The 19,523-nt window shown below is 39.7% G+C and overlaps 1 protein-coding gene across 13 annotated transcripts in view; it reads right to left on the bottom strand.

The window, feature by feature from the left end:
- MBNL1 (muscleblind like splicing regulator 1) overlaps positions 1-19,523 on the bottom strand; it is a 143,481-nt gene that overhangs the window by 37,708 nt on the left and 86,250 nt on the right. The window lies entirely within an intron of this gene.

Here is a 19,523-nt window from a genome sequence, read left to right as displayed (position 1 = left end):
TATCAAAATGAGATATTAAGACATGTGAAAAAAGTTTCAAGCTTAAAGAAGCTCCTGTATTTTAATATTAGCACTAATATTTCTAGTTCCAAGTTTAAAAATCTACAAACTGCCAGGGGAATATTAAAACACAGAACTATCAAATAAAATGTTAGGCTCCTTCCATAACATCTTCTGGTTAACTTTAATGAACCCAAAAGAATGATGAAGTTTTACCATTTATTTTTACTTGTACTGAGTCGTAAGGGAATGAAATTAGAGGACTCAAGGCACACGGTTATCTTCAGTAAAACACCTTTACATGTATCTCACAAGAAGTAACATTAAAATTACTACTAAGCGTTATAAGCCAATATATTAAGAAATGTACAGATGAAAAGAAGATTTCCACACATTCCTCACTGTGTATAGAGATTAGTAAGTATAGTGAAATATTGGTGAAAAATGTAGCCTTTAACCTTCCAGTGGTAAATCTAGTCTACATCACCCAAGAATAATAAAACAATAGAAACAGACATATTTATCCTCCCAAAAACTTAGAGTATAAAATGGAGAAAAAAAATAAGTTACTATAAAACAAGAAATGTGAATATACCTTTCTTTTGGGATGAGTCTTCTCATCAAAATATATATATTAAAGTCTGTATTATGCAATATTGTCAGGGATTGACCCATATTATTTCAATATAGTATTGTCAAGTCATATTGATAGTAACTTATCTCATGAATTACCACTCTGACAACTTCTTTCACCAATAAATCTAATTACAGCTGTTTGTGAGGGTAAAAGAAAGATTTAATTGAAGCCATCAACCACCTTCTTGAGCTTTCTTTGATTTTTCTAAGAAAAATCTATTTACCATAATTTGACCTTGTACTGTAAATTGACTCAGAAAACTGATGTTTATATTTGTGAGAAAATCTGTCACAATTCTAACTTGAATGATTTATTTCTGGCTCGTTTTGATTAAGCTGTTTAGGAATAAGTTCATAAGTTTATATCACAGGATACTGCCTTTTATTTTAACAAGCTTTATGTAATAAAGCTTTACTAATAATATTTTAAGTCAGGAGGCAGTAGAGAACAGTGGTCAATAGCAAGGACCTTACAGGTCTCAGGACCTGGGGTAGAGGCCTAGCTCTCTCACTCAACAGCTGCATGAATTGCATAAAAAACTAACTTCTTTAAGCCTCAGGGTTTTCATTCATTTCAAAACTGCTATATAACCTACAAAAGAATAAGTTTATTTTTAAGATTAAAGAAGATAATGTCTATGTCACACCCTCGGTACTGCATGGCGCTCTCCAAGGAGCAGGGGAAGGTCAGAAGCTGCTATTACCACCGCTCCCAGAGCATTTTAAATTGTATACACAATAAGAGAAAAACAAAATATTGGCATGAAGGTAACTTTTATAATATTTATTAGTTATGGCTATTGATAAATTCACAAGTAAAGTAACATTTACATATCTATGACCTATTCCATCTGAAATCATTGTGCTTGACATCTGTTGAGATCGTGAGTATATTAGCGTAAAAGCATCTGGATGCAAAACAACTTTCATAAAAACAACACGTCGAGTCACAAGATAAACCACAGGGAATGACTGGCCAACATAAATAACTCATGGATGACACATGGTCTGATTTCAGGGATATCCAGTTGGGGTCTTTTAAAGAAAACCTGCTTTTTCAGTACAAAGAACAACTTGTCTCTAAGAGAAATTCCGCTTCTCAGTATCTCCACATCACATTTCTTACTAAGATTGGATTTATTTAAGTGCAGATAAGTAGGGTTATATCCACTCTGAAGATTCAGTTACTGTCAATTGACTCAGATCAGTTTCTAGAGTTCCATAAATAACACAGAGACAGCCCTGGGCCCTGAACCCTGCTTTGTCAACACTAACACTGGTCTTCCTGGCACTTCATTCTAGTGCCTCCCTTGAACATAAACCACCAGGGCTCTCCTACCTAGGAATACAGCCTGGATGGAAATAACGAAGGAGAGAAAACACGTGCAAACCACCATATATTCTGTATCCCCGCATCTCAAAACTTTTAATAGAAACTCGGACCTTTGGTTTTCGTTTTGTCTTTACTACATCTACTCAGGAAAAATGCCATTCTACTACACTTCCTACATAGGCCACCTTTCCATGCTTAGCTTGATCTGACTGGATTGCAGCCTCACTTTCAAAAAGCTATGTTCCCAAGAATCATTAACTGAGGACATTTTGTGGCAAAGTACACAGACTACCAAGCCTCCTCCACAGAGTCTGTGGCAATAGGTCTGGGGCCCAGGGATCTACATTTTAACGGTATTCCAGGTTATTCTGATATAGCAGAAAACACTACAAAACACAATTATGCAAAGCCACGTGAATTTTTCATCGACACGTACGGAAAAAATAACTGAGTAGCCTCCGCAATTCCTATTAGATAAACTTAGCTTCTTAGGAAGGTCAAAACGTGTTTAATGCTTACTATGCTGCTGAAAAATTGTGGTTTGACAAATAAAAAGGTCAAAAGCAAGTTAGAATAAACATCCTCTTCCAGAGAATTGCCTAAGCTCTGAGGAAAACCACCAGTAGCAGCCCTTCTAGAGAGTTCAGGTAAATACGACATTGGTACCTCTCCACATTCATCCATCTCTTGAGTTCCCAGCACTGTTACCTCAATAAGCATTTGCAGAATGAATGAATGAACACTTCTTACTAAATGCTTAAAGATGAATTCTACTGTAGATCCATTCTGGAGACAATGAAGATAACAGAATAAAAACTAGATCTAATACCAAATTTTGACTCTGAGTTGTACTAACCTAATGATGGTTTTATTCAGAGGCCAGAAATTTGAACACAGAATAAATAAAGCCTGCCACGATAAAAGGAGAAAAAGTAACATGAGGCCTGCAAGTTTCACTAGGGAGGAAGATTTGTGTAGGGATTCAATGTACTTGGTATTTTAAAATCTATACAGTGACAATACAGTCTAAAAAATCTAAAAACAGAAATTCAATCAGTATCTTGTACTCACATATGCAGATTTTTGTATAGGAGCTACTACTCTACATCATCAGAGATTTCACCCCAAGATACAATAAACTGGGTTGCTAGGATTAATGCAAAAACATGAGGAAGTTTCTATTCAGTTTTGATTGCTACATGCAGTTCCCCTTATTGCCATATAATTGTACATCTGACCAAACATAGCTTGGTTCAAACAACAGCTTTGTTACTCACTTGCCGTGTGACCTTATGGAAGTTAGTTAACTTCTCAGAGTGGCCACAGCTTTCCTGTAAATAGTTAACAATACCATTGACCTCACTGGTGATGTATGAGGATTGAGCGAGATAGTGGGCCAGCCTCATACATGGCTCCTGGTATAACAGCCTGGCAGTAAATATTAATAATTTCTCTCTCTTTCCGTAAGTTCTCAAGCTAATAACAAGCAGCAGTTGCTTAACCTAGCACCCTATCTGTTAAAGGTACTAAAAATAATACAAGTAGCAAAACTCAGTGACAGTACATGTCAACCATCAATAACATAAGCTTTCCCCTTAATCATCATTTTCTATTTGCAACATCCACGAAGGGAAAATGCCATTCTAATACATTTCTCACAATGTTATGCTTCTGCGGTTTACTTCTGTTGATTGCACCTGAATCTTATTTTCAGTGAGCTGGCCAGCTGACTAGCAGGCCACACTATACCGCCTATACCATAAATATCTGAGACTCCATTCAAGGAGGCCTTTTATAAGTTAACACAACACAGATTCCAAAGACATCATTGTAATGCATATACTGTATATTTTAAGGAAACGGAGGAAGTTCAATAAAATATTGATCCAGAATGAGTCCATTTTTCTCTAATAATTTTTCTACCATCTTTAAATATAAGTAACCTGTCCAGAAAAAGTAAAAAATGTCCCCTTGTAGACCATTTGAGGCTAATGAGAGATTAAGTCATCAACTCCTCAATTTCTGAGGTTACAAACTGTTAAATTGTGAACTGAAGGATTTTCTCATTAGCCTTTGAAATTGGTATAAAGCATGTGATTCTAACAAGGGATGATGTACATTTAGATTAGTTGAGCCTCAAAATAAATGCCTGATTAATTTTTAAATATTATAGTGTAATTAAGTGTACTTTAAAGTGATTACACACATAGTACAAGCATATATAATATATATCTAAAAATGATATGTATGTGATGTATATAGTGAAGTATAAATTGTAGAATAAAGATAAAAACTGAATGAAACTAGAGATGGCAATTTAGAGACATAAGAAACTATTTCTCTGCTATTTCTAATATTTATTTAAGAACTAGCTAGCAATCAAAAATAAAACATCTTACTTAGAAGTTGGTCAAACTTAGTAAGACCAAAAAAAATCAACATTATATCTGAAAACAGGAAACACTAATTTCCCATTTTTAATTACACTTCTTCCATCTAAAATAAAAGGAATATAGTGACCTATGAGGTCAGAATGTAAAAAGTCACCTTATTAAGTTGCCAATGGTAACTATGTGGTAGGATGAAAATTACTGAGTCACATTTGCGTAGACTCTGAAAAGAAAGGGGCAATAAAAAAATTATAGGGGTACCAGCTAATACGCATATGTCTTTTCCAACTTTCATTGGAAGTACTGGTTTTCTGGTAGACTGTTCAAACTGCAACCATTTATTTCAATTGTTAAAACCAATATTTCCTTTGGAACAGCTGATATATGCAAATGTTCTGAAGCACTTTCTGAAGATATTCACTGCTCAGATATTGGCCAGAAGCTCTGGCAAAGGAAGCTGGGAGCTTCCTATTGAAAATTGCTACTGGTTTGGTTGGTTTTGGGGTTTTTTTTCCCGCTAAGATAATACAACTATCTCAGAAAAATTTTGCCAAAGGGGGAAAGAAACCCTTTGCAGTCAAGAAATAGTTTCACGCTTTTCCAAAATGATGTTTTCTTATGGTTCTGCCATGCTTTCAAATGATCAATTCTAAGGCAGGGGCGAGTAAATTTACATATATAATATTTTTTTGAAAAGTATAAGTATCTAGTGGTAGGAAATGTACGGCAATTTAAAAGGTGATTAAGAAAAAATTATATTTTATACACACACAAATATGCACACACATGCATATATGCTCAAATGTTTTGTTTTCATTTAGGGAATGAATATAAGTTTAATTAGCTCTAGGAATTACAGCTTATTGGCTTTTGCAAATATTGAAAACAAATGAATTGCATCTAACACACAGGATATTGTAGCTCTTAAATGTATATATCTCCTTATGATTCACTTGTTTCCATAAAGGACTTGTGCCCACTTAAGATTTTTTTATTATACTTATTTATTTTAAACATTTAATTTATTTTTTGGATGCTTTGGGTCTTCGTTGCTGCACGCGGGCTTTCTCTAGTTGCGGCAAGCAGGGGCTACTCTTTGTTGTGGTGCGTGGGCTTCTCATTGCGGTGGCTTCTCTTGTTGTGGAGCTCGGGCTCTAGGCACGTGGGCTCAGTAGTTGTGGCGCACGGGCTCAGTAGTTGTGGTGCACGGGCTTAGTTGCTCCGCGGCATGTGGGATCTTCCCGGACCAGGGATCGAACCCGCGTCCCCTGTACCGGCGGGGTGATTCTTAACCACTGCGCCACCAGGGAAGCTCCTTGTCAGCTTAAAGAACACACACATCCTAAAAAGAAGTTCAAGGTTTCTCAACCTCAGCATTATTGACACTTGGGTGGCTACCTTGCCATTGCCATTTCGGTGGCCTAGTCTTTGTCGTGGGGCCGTTCTTGGCATTGGAGGATGTTTAGCAGCAGGCCTGGCCTGCTAGATGCAGACAGCACTCCTGCAGTCCGTTATGACGGTCAAAATTATTTCTTGATATTGCCAAAACATCCCTGGGGGTCAGGGGCAGGCAAAACCATCTCCAGCTGAGAGTTATCCACTGCTTTATACCTAATGGACTTTAATGAAGGCTGTATTAGTCTGCTCAGGCTGCCATAACAAAATACCATAGACGGGGTGGTTTCAACAACATAAACGTATTTTCTCACGGTTCTGGGAGTTAGAAGTCCAAGAATAAGGTTCTGGACAATTTGGTTTCCAGTAAGAGCTCTCTTCTTGGCTTGCAGACAATCACCTTTTTATTTCCTCACATAGCCTTTCCTTGGTGCATGGACGCAGAGAGCTCGCTCACTTGCTGGTGCCTCTTATAAAGACACCAATTCTGTCAGATCAGGACCCCACATTCAGGACCCTAACCTTAACTACTTTAACCTTCATTACTTCCTTAGAGGCCCCATCTCCAAATATAGCCACACTGAAGACAGGACTTCAACATACAAATTTTATGGGGATACAAACAGTCAGTAAAAGGGGCACACATAATTTAAAACCTGCTAACCTGAAGTTTTTTGTAAGTAGCTTTAAATATTTTCATTCTTACATTTAAATGGTAGGATCCTTTATTCTGGGAATTTCCTCAAACATAAGATAAGGGATTTGTACTATAAAACCTGGCTCTAAAGGAGTGGGTGGTTGACCAGTTATTCCTTCCAATTTTGCAAAATTCTAATAGCTGCAGCTTCCAAAAACTTTCAAAGTATGAATATGTGAAGTTCAGTAGCTGTTTGTTTTGGTTTTAAATAAAATTATTTTACTTAAAATAAAAACAAAGACTGTGGTATATCAAAGACTAAATAATTAAATTCCAAAATCATATCAATAGCTCCATTCACTTGTTAACTAGAATACTGAAGAAACTGACTTTTTTAAGGGCAAGCAACATTTTCTTGATTTCCCTACAGAAAGCCTTTTCAGGAAAACTAAAAGTTAGACATGTACCTCCCCTTTGAAAAAGAAGCTATTGAGAAAGATAAATTAAGTAGCCAGAGAACCCAGAAAAATAAAAATTTCTGACTGCCAAATGGAATTCTGGGGGACCCATTGCATAGTGTAGTTTTTAGTCATATGTAAATGGATACACGTGTACGTATGTAATTATGCATATACACACCATGTATGCTCACCCCAACTGTATACCTATTTCTAAGATCAGCGTATGTACTACAAACTCAGACTTTGCTTTTGTTGCAAATTTAAGAAACTTAAGATATATGACTAAAATTTTTATTTTATCGTTTATTTGAGAAAACACATGAGGACTTTTAGGAACCTATAGAATAAAATCTAAAAAGAGGGCTTCCCTGGTGGCGCAGTGGTTGAGAGTCTGCCTACCGATGCAGCGGACGCGGGTTCGTGCCCCAGTCCAGGAGGATCCCACATGCCGCGGAGCGGCTGGGCCCGTGAGCCATGGCCGCTGAGCCTGCGCGTCCGGAGCCTGTGCTCCGCAACGGGAGAGGCCACGACAGTGAGAGGCCCGCGTACCGCAAAAAAAAAAAAAAAAACCTAAAGGAACGCTGTACTATCATTTAGTCGAAATTCTTAAAGCAGTGAAAACAGGTATCTTCATTTTTTTTCTTAAAAAGTCTCCAGGGGGATTTCACTGGTTTGATGTTATTGTTTGTTTTGTTTTGTCTTACAAATAGTATTCTATAGTATATCAAAAATGAGATGACACTTGAACAATGCAGTGGGCCGGGATGGGGGGTTGGTTGTTAGGGACACCAACCAACCCTCACACAGTTGAAAATCCAAGTATAATCATATGGTTGGCCCTCGTTATGGGAGGTTCAACATCTGTAGTTCAAGCAACCTCAGAGAGTGTGGCATTGTTGCAGTATTTATTGAAAAAAAATCTGCATATAAGTGGGCCCACACAGTTCAAACCCATGTTGTTCAAGGGTCAACGGCAGCACACACATTGTTAATATGTCAAAACTATCTATTTACTATTTTTAGATAGTATGGTACACTACATAGTAAATAGATAGTATTGACATATTAACAGGAATTTTTTTTTTTAATTTGAGCTACATTTTTTGTTTGTTTGTTTTCATTTGGCTACGTTGGGTCTTTGTTGTGGCAGGCGGGCTCTCTAGCTGTGGCAGGCAGGCTCTCTAGCTGCAGCATGCGGGCTTAGCTGCCCTGTGGCATGTGGGATCTTAGTTCCCCAACCTGAGGTTGAACCCACGTTCCCTGCATTGGAAGGTGGGTTCTTGACAACCGGACCACCAGGGAAGTCCCTATTCATTTTTTGTTCTCAAATATTATGACTCTTTAAGCCAGATTATAAGTGCACCCTTGTACTTATTTCAGAGCTTTACCATCTAAAAAGGCTACAAAATATTCTTTAAAACAAACACAATTTGTTTTAATTTCCTCATTGGACTTTCAGGTAACACCAGGAACAAATGTTTAGCATCCCCATAGAACAATGGAGAAAGGAGTCATTTCTCCTCTTATTTTGCTGGGCAGTTAATCTCTAGTCTCCTAAACTTAACATGAAGTAAATATAGCAACATGAATCAATATTTAAAGCTTAACTTTCTAGGTGTAAATTGCTATTTCTTCATCCAATCAACGTAAGGACAAATGCTTGGAACTCAGGTCAACATAAGACCTGAGAGAATTTTCTCCTATCAGTAAGAGAAAAAAGAAGCAGAAATTTATAAATGTATTTTCACTGAAATATTCCCTATTTCTTTATTTTATTTTACTACCTATCTGAAGTGCTTTCAAATGAAATGCAATATAATGCAAATTTTGATATTTTTCCTTTTCCTGACCCCATAAAAAGCTCATCTTTACATATAAACTGTGGCTTAACAACTACTGAGACTGCCAGGAAAAGAAAGAAAAGTACTAACACACATACACATCCATACACACAATCTATTGAGTTTAAATTTGTAATTTTACCATGGCCTGAAAGGATATAAAAGAATGTAACAGGGGCTTCCCTGGTGGCGCAGTGGTTGAGAGTCCGCCTGCCGATGCAGGGGACATGGGTTCATGCCCCGGTCCGGGAAGATCCCACATGCCGCAGCAGCGGCTGGGCCCGTGAGCCATGGCCGCTAGGCCTGCGCGTCCGGAGCCTGTGCTCCGCGGCGGGAGAGGCCACAGCAGTGAGAGGCCCGAGTATCGCAAAAAAAAAAAAAAAAAAAAAAAAAAAGAATGTAACAGACACTGTTTCATGGGCATTAAACTTTTTCACATCCAAGTCTAATCTGATTTTAGGGAAGCGATTCTTGGTTAGACTTTTCTAGCTATTTAAAGAGGCCTCTGCAGTATTCAAATGTTCTAGGCACTATTTTATAGAACATTCCTAAGTTTGACGACGATGATTCTTGGACACGAAAACCAACAGTGACATTTACAAGACTCCAAAATATCCTCAATGCTGACGCAATATCAACGCACTCTAACTCAAACATCGGGATACTATGACTTTTTTCCCAGAGAACTTAGGAGCTTTAATTGCACAACTCCCATTAATCATCTTGAAAATGGCATAACTGAAACTCTATACGTCTAGATAAGTATTACGTAATGCATGAGAGTCGGGTTAGCTGCTGCCGAGGAGGTGGAGAAAGGGAAAAAGGCAACAAATCACACACACATTCTTGTTACAAAAATACCACTCCTTTCTCCAGCAGCTTTTGTCTGTGAGAGATCAGATATACATACAACTGTGACAGCAACAGTTATATCAGCACACAATTTTAGCTGATACTCATCTGAAGAAATCTTAGCCTCCTCAGAGAGGGCCCACAGGGATCTTATATTTAGAGTTGCTTTTGATGGGATGCTGTAAGAAGAAACGGTCTCACTTTTTCCTTCTACTCCTGGCCTCCTCTATGCCACAGAATCCCACAAAAGTGTGTAGCCATCTATGAAGTGCTATAAAGGGTTTAGCTGGCACCTATGGTCTGCCACTATTCCAGTCTTCCTAGGCGCCAAAGATGGGTCTGGCCAGCATCCCTAAGCCAAACCAGAGCCTCCATGACCTTGTGAAAAGCCCAGTGACATTTGGTAGGTGCCAGTATCATTAAACAGTCCAACATTTGTTGGCTGCTTTTTTATAGCATCATAAAATTGGAAATGCCAGATCACTATGTTTCTATTATTTTTTTAAATTGCTTCATTATTTTTTCGGTACAGTAAGTGTCAGACTTCTAAACTGTTTGGAGCAGAAACACTTCTGAAGTTTCATGGTATCCAAATCAGACAGTCTTCAATCTTGGCTAATAATTAAAAGCCCTAACATTTACATAATAAAATTTAGAGCTCTATTTGTAGCGCATGCCTTTCAATTGAGAAATACAAAATGTTTTACAGATAGCACCCAATTCATCATCATACCATTATTAGGTGGATTACAGCATGACTGTCTATATTATATTTCTAGGGCTTTCCTGAAGGTAAAAAGGAGGTAAACTTCTTAAGTCAAAAGTACATAATTTTTTCCTTAACAATCTCTTGGAAGACTTGTTTAAGCAGTTCTTTATAGAACTATTCTAGCTCTTAGTGCATTGATAAAGCAAAAGCTCTCCATCTTTAAATACCTCTCCAAAGGAGAAGGAAAGGGGTCCTCACCCAAGTACACATAACTGAACCCAGACAGCCCAACTACAAAGTTGGAACTCTTCGCCATTACACTAGAGGTAATGGTAACCATTACACCATCACTTGATCATCGTTACATGTGCGTGCTTTTCTAATCACTGCTCACACCAAACACAGAAGACTTTATCCAGAATAGGTCAGAACCAAACGGATGCTTCAACCCCCTTGAGTTCTGCAAAGCAAAAGATGTTTCACAATATAAGCAACTAATTTTGGAGAAGATTAATCCACATAGTATTTCCAAAGTGTAATGAAAAAAATTAGAGTCTCTTATAACTTCCAGTTTCTCTGTCATTCTTTTTTTTTCCCCCTCAGCAGGACCTGTACTATAGGATCAACAGCAGAAAAGAAAATAATTGAACACCATGAAGTTAAATTTCTGCTTCACATTATCCATTTCAACAAGAGCCCTAGTGAGTCAAGAGGTTCTTGGACTATCTATGGATTCCACTGACCTGGCCTCTGTGATTTAGATAGATCACAAGTAAAGAAAAGGTGATTTTATACAGAAAAAGAGAATACATTATATATATTAAAAATAGGGCTTCCTGGTGGCACAGTGGTTGAGAGTCTGCCTGCCCGGGTTCATGCCCCGGTCCGGGAAGATCCCACATGCCGCGGAGCGGCTGGGCCCGTGAGCCATGGCCGCTGAGCCTGCGCGTCCGGAGCCTGTGCTCCGCAACGGGAGAGGCCACAACAGTGAGAGGCTTGCATACTGCAAAAAAAAATAATAATTAAAAATAAAAAACAAAATTAGACAATATAGAGAGGCTTTAAGGGGCAAGTCTTTCATTCAGCAACAGAAAAGAAAGTAATGGAAATCAAAGAGGTAAAACATTTTGATGACGTCAGCTCAAGAATAATAACACCATTGCTTTTTATTTACATGAAGCATTTGCTATATTTATACCTTCTAGATCCTACATATGCCTACAAATATAGGAAAGTAAACCCTGTTTTCACATCTCTAAAATAACATTTATTATTGGTTATGATAAACCTTTAAGTATAATATTATGCAATGTTTTCAAGGTCCCACTTCAATATTTCCCTTGTAAATCTCCCATCAAAACCCACTAGATTGGATAGTGTATAGTATGCATATGACTGGTGCTTAAACAGTTTTCTAAACTATAACAGATGTCCAAAATTTTGGCTATCAGTTTTATATAGAAATTATTAAATTACACTGCTCTCCAATCTTTTAGAGACATCACTGACTTTGCCAAATAACAAAGACCCTTCCTTTTCCCCAATTTTTCATTCCAAGTCCTCTGTAAACCTCTGAGATTCCCTAACTGAAGACACACAGTCACTAGCTTCCTGACCTCACAGATTCTGCCTCAAGTCCAGCCATTAAACACTACTGCTTCACGTAAACAATGACAGAGCACAAGGCAAAGGTGAGGTGACAGAGGTCCGCACTACTGCTGACCACTGTCTCCTTCGGGCAGATCAACTTCGTACTTGAACAGAATGTGCTCAATGCCACTGGCACTGCCCCCGTAGGGAAAGCACTCCCCTCCCCCCATCCCCATGACAATTTGCTAAAATTGTGCAGTCATCAGCTCTCTCTCTCTCTCAGACTTCAGGCTGCAGCGAGGAGAAAGACAATTGGCTCCCGGGCCCAGAACACGTCTCTATTGGATGCTGACTGCAGCAGCATAGGCGGTAGGGTGAAAAACAATCTCTTGAAGTAAAAAAAAAAAAAAAGCATCACAACACAGGTTATCTGAGCCCGTCTCCTCCTCTGCCCCCACCCCCATCCCCAGAGACTTCCACTGGCTTTCTCAGGCAGGTTCCCAAACATCTAAAGGAGTGACCGTGAACAGAAGTTACTTGAAAATTATCTCTGGGAATAAAACAGGAAAGTCTCCAAATTTTGAGAAAGAGTTCATATATTTCTACTATCCTAGAACAGCTTTCTGGAAAATGATCCACTTTAACAGTAAACAAATAAAAAGAGATGCCTATGAACTATGGAACTCTTTCAAAACATCTATATGATAAGTCTCTTAAGGCAGAAGGGTACTGAAGTGACTTAAACAGAGGCATTTGAAAAGCTTAATCATTACAAGGCGTTCTGTTCGAAACAGCAATCAGAAGCTGCGGAGATATTCTTAAGTGCTTATTTAAGATGAAAAGTATGGAGATGTTGGGCCTCACGGGAACCTCAGCCACGGCAACACTTTTATAATAACTCAGAATGCGAACGTAAGAGGGAAAAGCACAGGCGGCTGTCACATGGTGTTTTTCTCCTGCTATCACATCAAAAACATTTAGGCTGAAAGCCCGGATCTGCTCAACACCGGGCTTGGGTGCATTAAGTGAGTAAAGCAACGTATCTGTGAATTTTACACTCTCTACCTCTGGCTAAAGCAGGTGGCTGTTAGTAGACATAGTTGTTTCATGTTCCTTGGCACTCTGCACATGCCTTCCTCCCAGCAGGGCCACAGGGCTTTACTGTGCACTAATGTCTTGCCTTCCTCCCATGGTGATGGCCTCCAGAAGGAGGCTGTGCCTCAACCTTGTGCCCACAGCACAGCCCAGGCCAATAAACCTAATAAACATTTGCCAAGTGAGTGAGTCCTGACTTTATTTCAGAATACAAGATATTCTGTCCAGAGAAAGAGAAATATAGTATGACATCACTTACATGTGGAGGCTAAAAAAAAAAAATGATACAAATGAACTTATTTACAAAACAGAAACAGACTCACAGACTTAGAGAACAAACTTATGGTTACCGGGGGAAGGGTGGGGGGGAGGGATAGACTGGGAGTTTGGGATTGACATGTACACACTGCTATATTTAAAATAGACTGGGCTCCCCTGGTGGCGCAGTGGTTAAGAATCCACCTGCCAATGCAGGGGACACGGGTTCGAGCCCTGGTCCGGGAAGATCCCACATGCCACGGAGCAACTAAGCCCGTGTGCCACAACTACTGAGCCTGTGAGCCACGACTACTGAAGCCCGCGCGCCTAGAGCCCGTGCTCCTCGACAAGAGAAGCCACCGCAATGAGAAGCCCGCACACCGCAATGAAGAGTAGCCCCCGCTCGCCGCAACTAGAGAAAGCCCGCCCACAGCAACGAAGACCCAACGCAGCCAAATAAATAAATTTCTTTTTAAATTTTTAAATAAATAAATAAATAAATAAAATAGATAACCAACAAGGACCTACTATATAGCACAGGGAACTCTGTTCACTATTATGTAACAACCTAAATGGGAAAACAATTTGAAAAAGAATAGGTACATGTATATGTATAATTGAATCACTTTGCTGTACACCTGAAACTAACACATTGTTAATCAACTATACTCCAATATAAGAAGTTAAAAAATAAATAAACTTACAATAAAAAAACCTTCAGACACACACACAAAAAAGAAGAAATTAACACATTATAAATCAACTATACTTCCATTAAAAAATAAATTATATTAAAAAAAATTCTGTCCGATAAAGTAGTTCTCAAAAACATTCCTTGTGCATCTTCACCCAGACCTCTGTCAACTCACACACTGTGGCCTCATCTTCTCTCAATTCAATTGTATTTTCCTTCTCCCCTAGTCTCCTCCCATTTGCTCCATTTCCTGGTAACTTCTTACTACCATCATCCAACCACAACTTTGTACTCCGACCCAAATAAGCAATATGGCCACTTGCTGGATTTCTCTGTGCCTTGAGCGTGTAACCTTCTCCTCTAGAGGTCTTGGTGATTTTCACACAGGAACTGTCCCAGGACTTGACATAAAAAAAGCAATAGAGCCCCAGCTCAATGGTGACGACCACATGAACTGGAATCACAGAGTTGTTTGTTCCAATGCTAATTTTGATATTTATTAGCAGCGAGACCGGGTTAATTACTCAGCCTCGCTCAACTTCAACTTCCTCTTCTATAAAACTGGAAGTAAGAATACCATCCTAGGGGGCTTCCCTGGTGGCGCAGTGGTTGAGAGTCCGCCTGCCGATGCAGGGGACACGGGTTCGTGCCCCGGTCCGGGAAGATCTCACGTGCCGCGGAGCGGCTGGGCCCGTGAGCCATGGCCGCTGAGCCTGCGCGTCCAGAGCCTGTGCTCTGCAACGGGAGAGGCCACAGCAGTGAGAGGCCGGCGTACCGCAAAAAAAAAAAAACAAAAAAAACCAGAATACTATCCTAGGGATGGAGTGACTGTTAGGCGAAGGCATGAATAATGGCCCTTGATTATGCTCTGGTACTCAGGGGACGGACAGCCCTAGGTCCCTCTCACTCTCCTAACACATTCTTCACATCCCTGGAACCTTGCAACCCCTGCTTCCTGTCACACAGTCCCACATCTCTGGTCACGCTTGAAAGCGTTCCTTCTCCTTTTCCTTCAGCCCCTGTTTTGACAGAGTCCTTCAGTTCACTGTCAAGTTAGAATCTCTTTTAATGAACTACTAACTCCCACTAAGCCTCTAGTGGCCAAGGATGGCAAATTTCCAGTCCAGGGGAAAAAACACTTCTCCAGGAGCCGGGGAGCCCTGGCTTCACTACAGCTCTTTCAGCCACTAGCTTTGTGGCATCATACAGATGCTCACTCACCTCCTAGCCCAAACAGTGCCTTCGTTTGTGAAACTGTAGCCAAGTAACGCAACTCCTGAGTGGCTGTGAGAAAGCTTTCCCAGTGCCCAAAGGCTGAATCAACTGGTGCTTATTTCTCTGACCATAAGGAAACTGGGCATCTGTATTTTAAAAGGGGTTGATAATAAAGAGGAATCATTATCCTAGGTTAAATCTGATGATGAGAGGTGACCCTTTTCAAGTGTCACTTTCCTTGGATGTTTCCTCTTTCCCTTTCCCCTCTTCCTTCTCTTTCTTGTCAGGTAGGATAAACTCACAGTGGTGAACTCAGCACCAGTCAAACTGTATTACAGGTAATTTTTACAAGTCTGTCTATCCCTCGAGATTAAGAACTTGTTAAAAACAGGACAAACTCTTAACTTAGCAACCTAAGTACTTTTAGTTAATGTTTGTAGGATGAATAAGCAATTGGAGACAGGAGGGCACTTCTGGGGTCCCAGCCATCATGCCACTGAGACACCCCTGTAAGGTTTAAGCCAATGGTCCTTAATCATGGCTGTACATTATAAATTAAAAATCCCTATACCCAGCCTCCATTCCCAGAAATTCTGCTTTAATTGATTTTGGCTGGGTCCCAGGAAAGCTCTCAGACAATTCTAATGACTGCTACTCTGAGGACCACTGGTTAGTCTCTATATACTAATGCACATTCTCATTTACATGTCAATCACAGCCCTTTTCCCTAGTTCTTTTAAACCCAGTGTTTGCCAGTGACTCCAAGATAACCACTAATGGTATCTGTCAGTTAACTGATACTTGTGTTTCTAAACGGTCTCCTCACAGCTCCTTTCCTGGACAGTGGGAGAAAGGGCACTCGGGGCAAGGGCGGGCACAAAAAGAGCCACTGCCTTTTGTTCCCTTGGGCATGTCATCTTGGGCACACAGGCAGGCAAAAGAGAAAGCAGAATGGAACAACGATTCATTGTCTCCTCATCTAACCCAAAAAACAAGCTAGAAGATAGGAAATGAATGGATGAGGCAAACAAGTAAAATAAAATAGGCGGTTTTGCCTTAAATATGCTTTACGCCAAGTCTTAATATCTTCTAGAATAACTTATTTATACATTTATCTACTTGCTGAGACTACTCATGTGCTGAGTGCTGCAGGGCCGCGGAGACACAACATGAACCGGACACGTAGTTTGCAAAGGGGAATAAAGCACGCACATAAACAGCTAGAATATACGGACAGAAGACAAAAAGGGTCATAAGGTCAAAAAGACATTCCACTTAGAAAAATCAGATAATAGCTTTGAAGAAGAGGTAGAATTTATACATGAGCGGTTAGAAAAGATATCCAGGTAGAGGAAATAATATAATTTGAAGCATCAGTGACAAGTAATAAGTCTGTAATAAGAGGAGTGGGAAATAAGGTTTGCTAAGTATGCTGAGTCTCGCTTGGGGACAGTTTTAAAAACTGAGTTAAAGACTGTCTACTTTCTTCTGTAGGCCAGGGAGAGCCACTGAAGGGAACCAGGGATGACAAGAGCAAAGCTGTTGTTTCATGAATTCATCAGACAGGAGCACAAGGGGGCTTGACATGGCTGACAGCCTGGGGAGGAGAGACCAATTAAGTAATTATTTTAATAGTCCAGGCAAGAGCTAACACAGACCCGACCATTCTCCACATCATTATCCCATCTTTTTCACAAGCTCCCACTCCACCCCTGTTCTAATGCACACTCACATACTCATTCTCTCTCCCTTTTCCTTTCTCTCTCTCTCCCCAGACATACTAAACTAAACTACAGTCAATCCCGTGTACAAGACATTACTTTGTCCGTGTAGATCCAGTTCTTCAAATAGTTCGCCTTCCCCCCATCTTTTTTGTTGGGCCTAATTTCCAGTCAGTCTCCAGTTAAATGTTGCCACCTCCAGGAAGTTTTCTTTAAACTTCAAGCCTTTGTTTAATGCTCTGTTAGTTGGTTCCAGAGCACTCATTACACTTTATCATAATTGCTTGGCAGTTGCCTATTTCTTTCACTAGACCAGGAATGAGGCTTGAAAACCACGACTGTTTATTTTCCAGTTGTATTCCTCAAACAAGAACATCTAGAATAGTGTCAGGCTCCTAATAGGTATTAACTCATTGAAGGAGCAAATAAGTAGTCTTTTAAAGCAGAATGTATACTGAATAATATACATATCATACATATATACTAGACATGTAATACACACTCATATATTAACTGTATATCTAACTTCTAAAACACAACTAGAACAGGGCTTTTTCAAAACCTACTAACGGGGATTCCCTGGTGGTGCAGTGGTTGAGAGTCCGCCTGCCGATGCAGGGGACACGGGTTCGTGCCCCGGTCCGGGAAGATCCCACATGCCGCGGAGCGGCTGGGCCCGTGAGCCATGGCCGCTGAGCCTGCGCGTCCAGAGCCTGTGCTCCGCAACGGGAGAGGCCACAACAGTGAGACGCCCGCGTACCGCAAAAAAAAAACAAAACAAAAAAAACCTACTAATGTCTTGAGAATGTACTTAATTGATTATCTGCCACATTACACCTGATCATTTTCCAATTTCTTGCTACTTAATAACAAATTTCTGGTTCAATCATTAGTCTGTTATTCTATGTTCCACTGTTTCCTTAATACCACGATAAAAACTGGCCTCCACACTACAGTCAAATCAGAAAACAGTAAATAGTAACTGTAATTTGGATTACTCAGATTAGAAAATGTTACTTGGAAGTGTCAATATGGTAGGCAGCTTGGCCAAAATTCTGAGGCATTGCTCAAGGGATATACCAATAAAATGAAACTAAGAATGTTTTGGGTTTTTTCCTGTTGTAATAGTTCTTGTTAGAATAGCAAGAAAAGTGGTTGATAATCAAATGGACTGATTATGCAAACAAAAAGTAACTCCTCCTAAAACCATTATTCCATGTTATAAACTGGCAGGGTTTTGCTAAAGCATACCGGCTTCTGTGGGGCAGGGGGCAGATGCCCCAGGCTCCACAGGAGTGCATCCGTGAGATTACCAGAGCACACCTAACACACAGCAAGAAAAGATTTACAATGTATTAGTCAAGGAGTTTATTTTAGGGAGAGATTAAACGGAGAACCATGTAAGGACCAAGAAATACTTTACATAAATTCAAGTAAAAGTTTACAAATTATCCATCGCCTTATTATTTACACTTAAAACATGTTATCAATCATTTGAGTCTGCGCAGTCCTCAGAATACCAATGTTCTTATCTCCCAGATTTTCTGAAGTGGGGGAACTTTCAGATGACATCGTTCGTTCTTAACAGTACACATACAGTCCTGCCAACTCATTTGCTGTGGATTTGCTTTCTGTCATTTCTCCTTTTGTTTTTTCCAGTAATATACTCAAAAATATGCTATACCCACTGTGTTTTTCTTTAATATATGTCTATGGGTCCACTATGTAAAAACACCTGTTAATTCACCACAGGCCATTTCTTATACCTCACTTTTCATAAATAAAACACTTTGCTCACACAAATGAACAGACAGTTCATTAAAATAAATGGGTAACCCCCAAACTTTCTTTTGAGAATTTTAACCTACATCTTTCTTTTATCTGATTACCTAACGAAAAAGAAAGGAAAAAACAGAGTGAGGCAGACCATAAATCATAACATAGGGTAAATTTTAGAAAATAGATAATCAATACTATGAAGTGTCCTGTGACACCAAGGGGGACCAAGTGCAGAGGAAAATAAGACCGGGGTGAAGCAGTTCCTGGAGCATTTTCAATCGACCTCACAATGACCATGTGAGTAACCGGCATTAACTCCATTAGGCTGACGGGGAAATTAAGGCCCACAGAGATTTAATGACTTGCCCAAGATCGCAGAAGTAGCAAATAAAGTTTAAATCTAAACTCGAGGTCTGATACTAAGTCTGAGGATTATGTCCTCTATAGCGCAGCTGGCTTCTCAGGAATCCAAAAAGCCAGGAGGTTCTACTAGGTAAAATGGTAGCAAGTAACACCACACAGGTGGGAACTTCAGGCTGTCCAAAAGACAAGAGATAAACCAACCTGGCTGGAACGAGGGCTTTGTTCAGGAGAGGTAAATTCAGAGAGTTAAGGCAAAGTAAGTGGAAGTAACTAAATACCTGGTTAAGAAATCTAAATATAAGCAAAGAAAACCCATCCATTGAGTGCCTTTGCTGAGATCAATTTGAATTTCAGGCAGACACTGCATAGTGAAAATGGCCCAAGTCATAAGGATGTAGAAAGACTGCACTCAGTAAGTTCAAGTGGAATGACTGTCTAGCTATATTGTTCCTAACAACATAAGACAAAACAGTTGCGCTAAAATGTTTAAGTGGGTTAGCATGTCAAGCTAGCACACACATGTCCTCTGTGAAATGTATTACATACCAAAATGG

Source organism: Phocoena phocoena, chromosome 4 (assembly GCF_963924675.1).
Source record: "Phocoena phocoena chromosome 4, mPhoPho1.1, whole genome shotgun sequence".
NCBI classification, from domain to species: Eukaryota; Metazoa; Chordata; class Mammalia; order Artiodactyla; family Phocoenidae; genus Phocoena; species Phocoena phocoena.
This window is presented reverse-complemented; position numbering and strand designations above follow the sequence as displayed.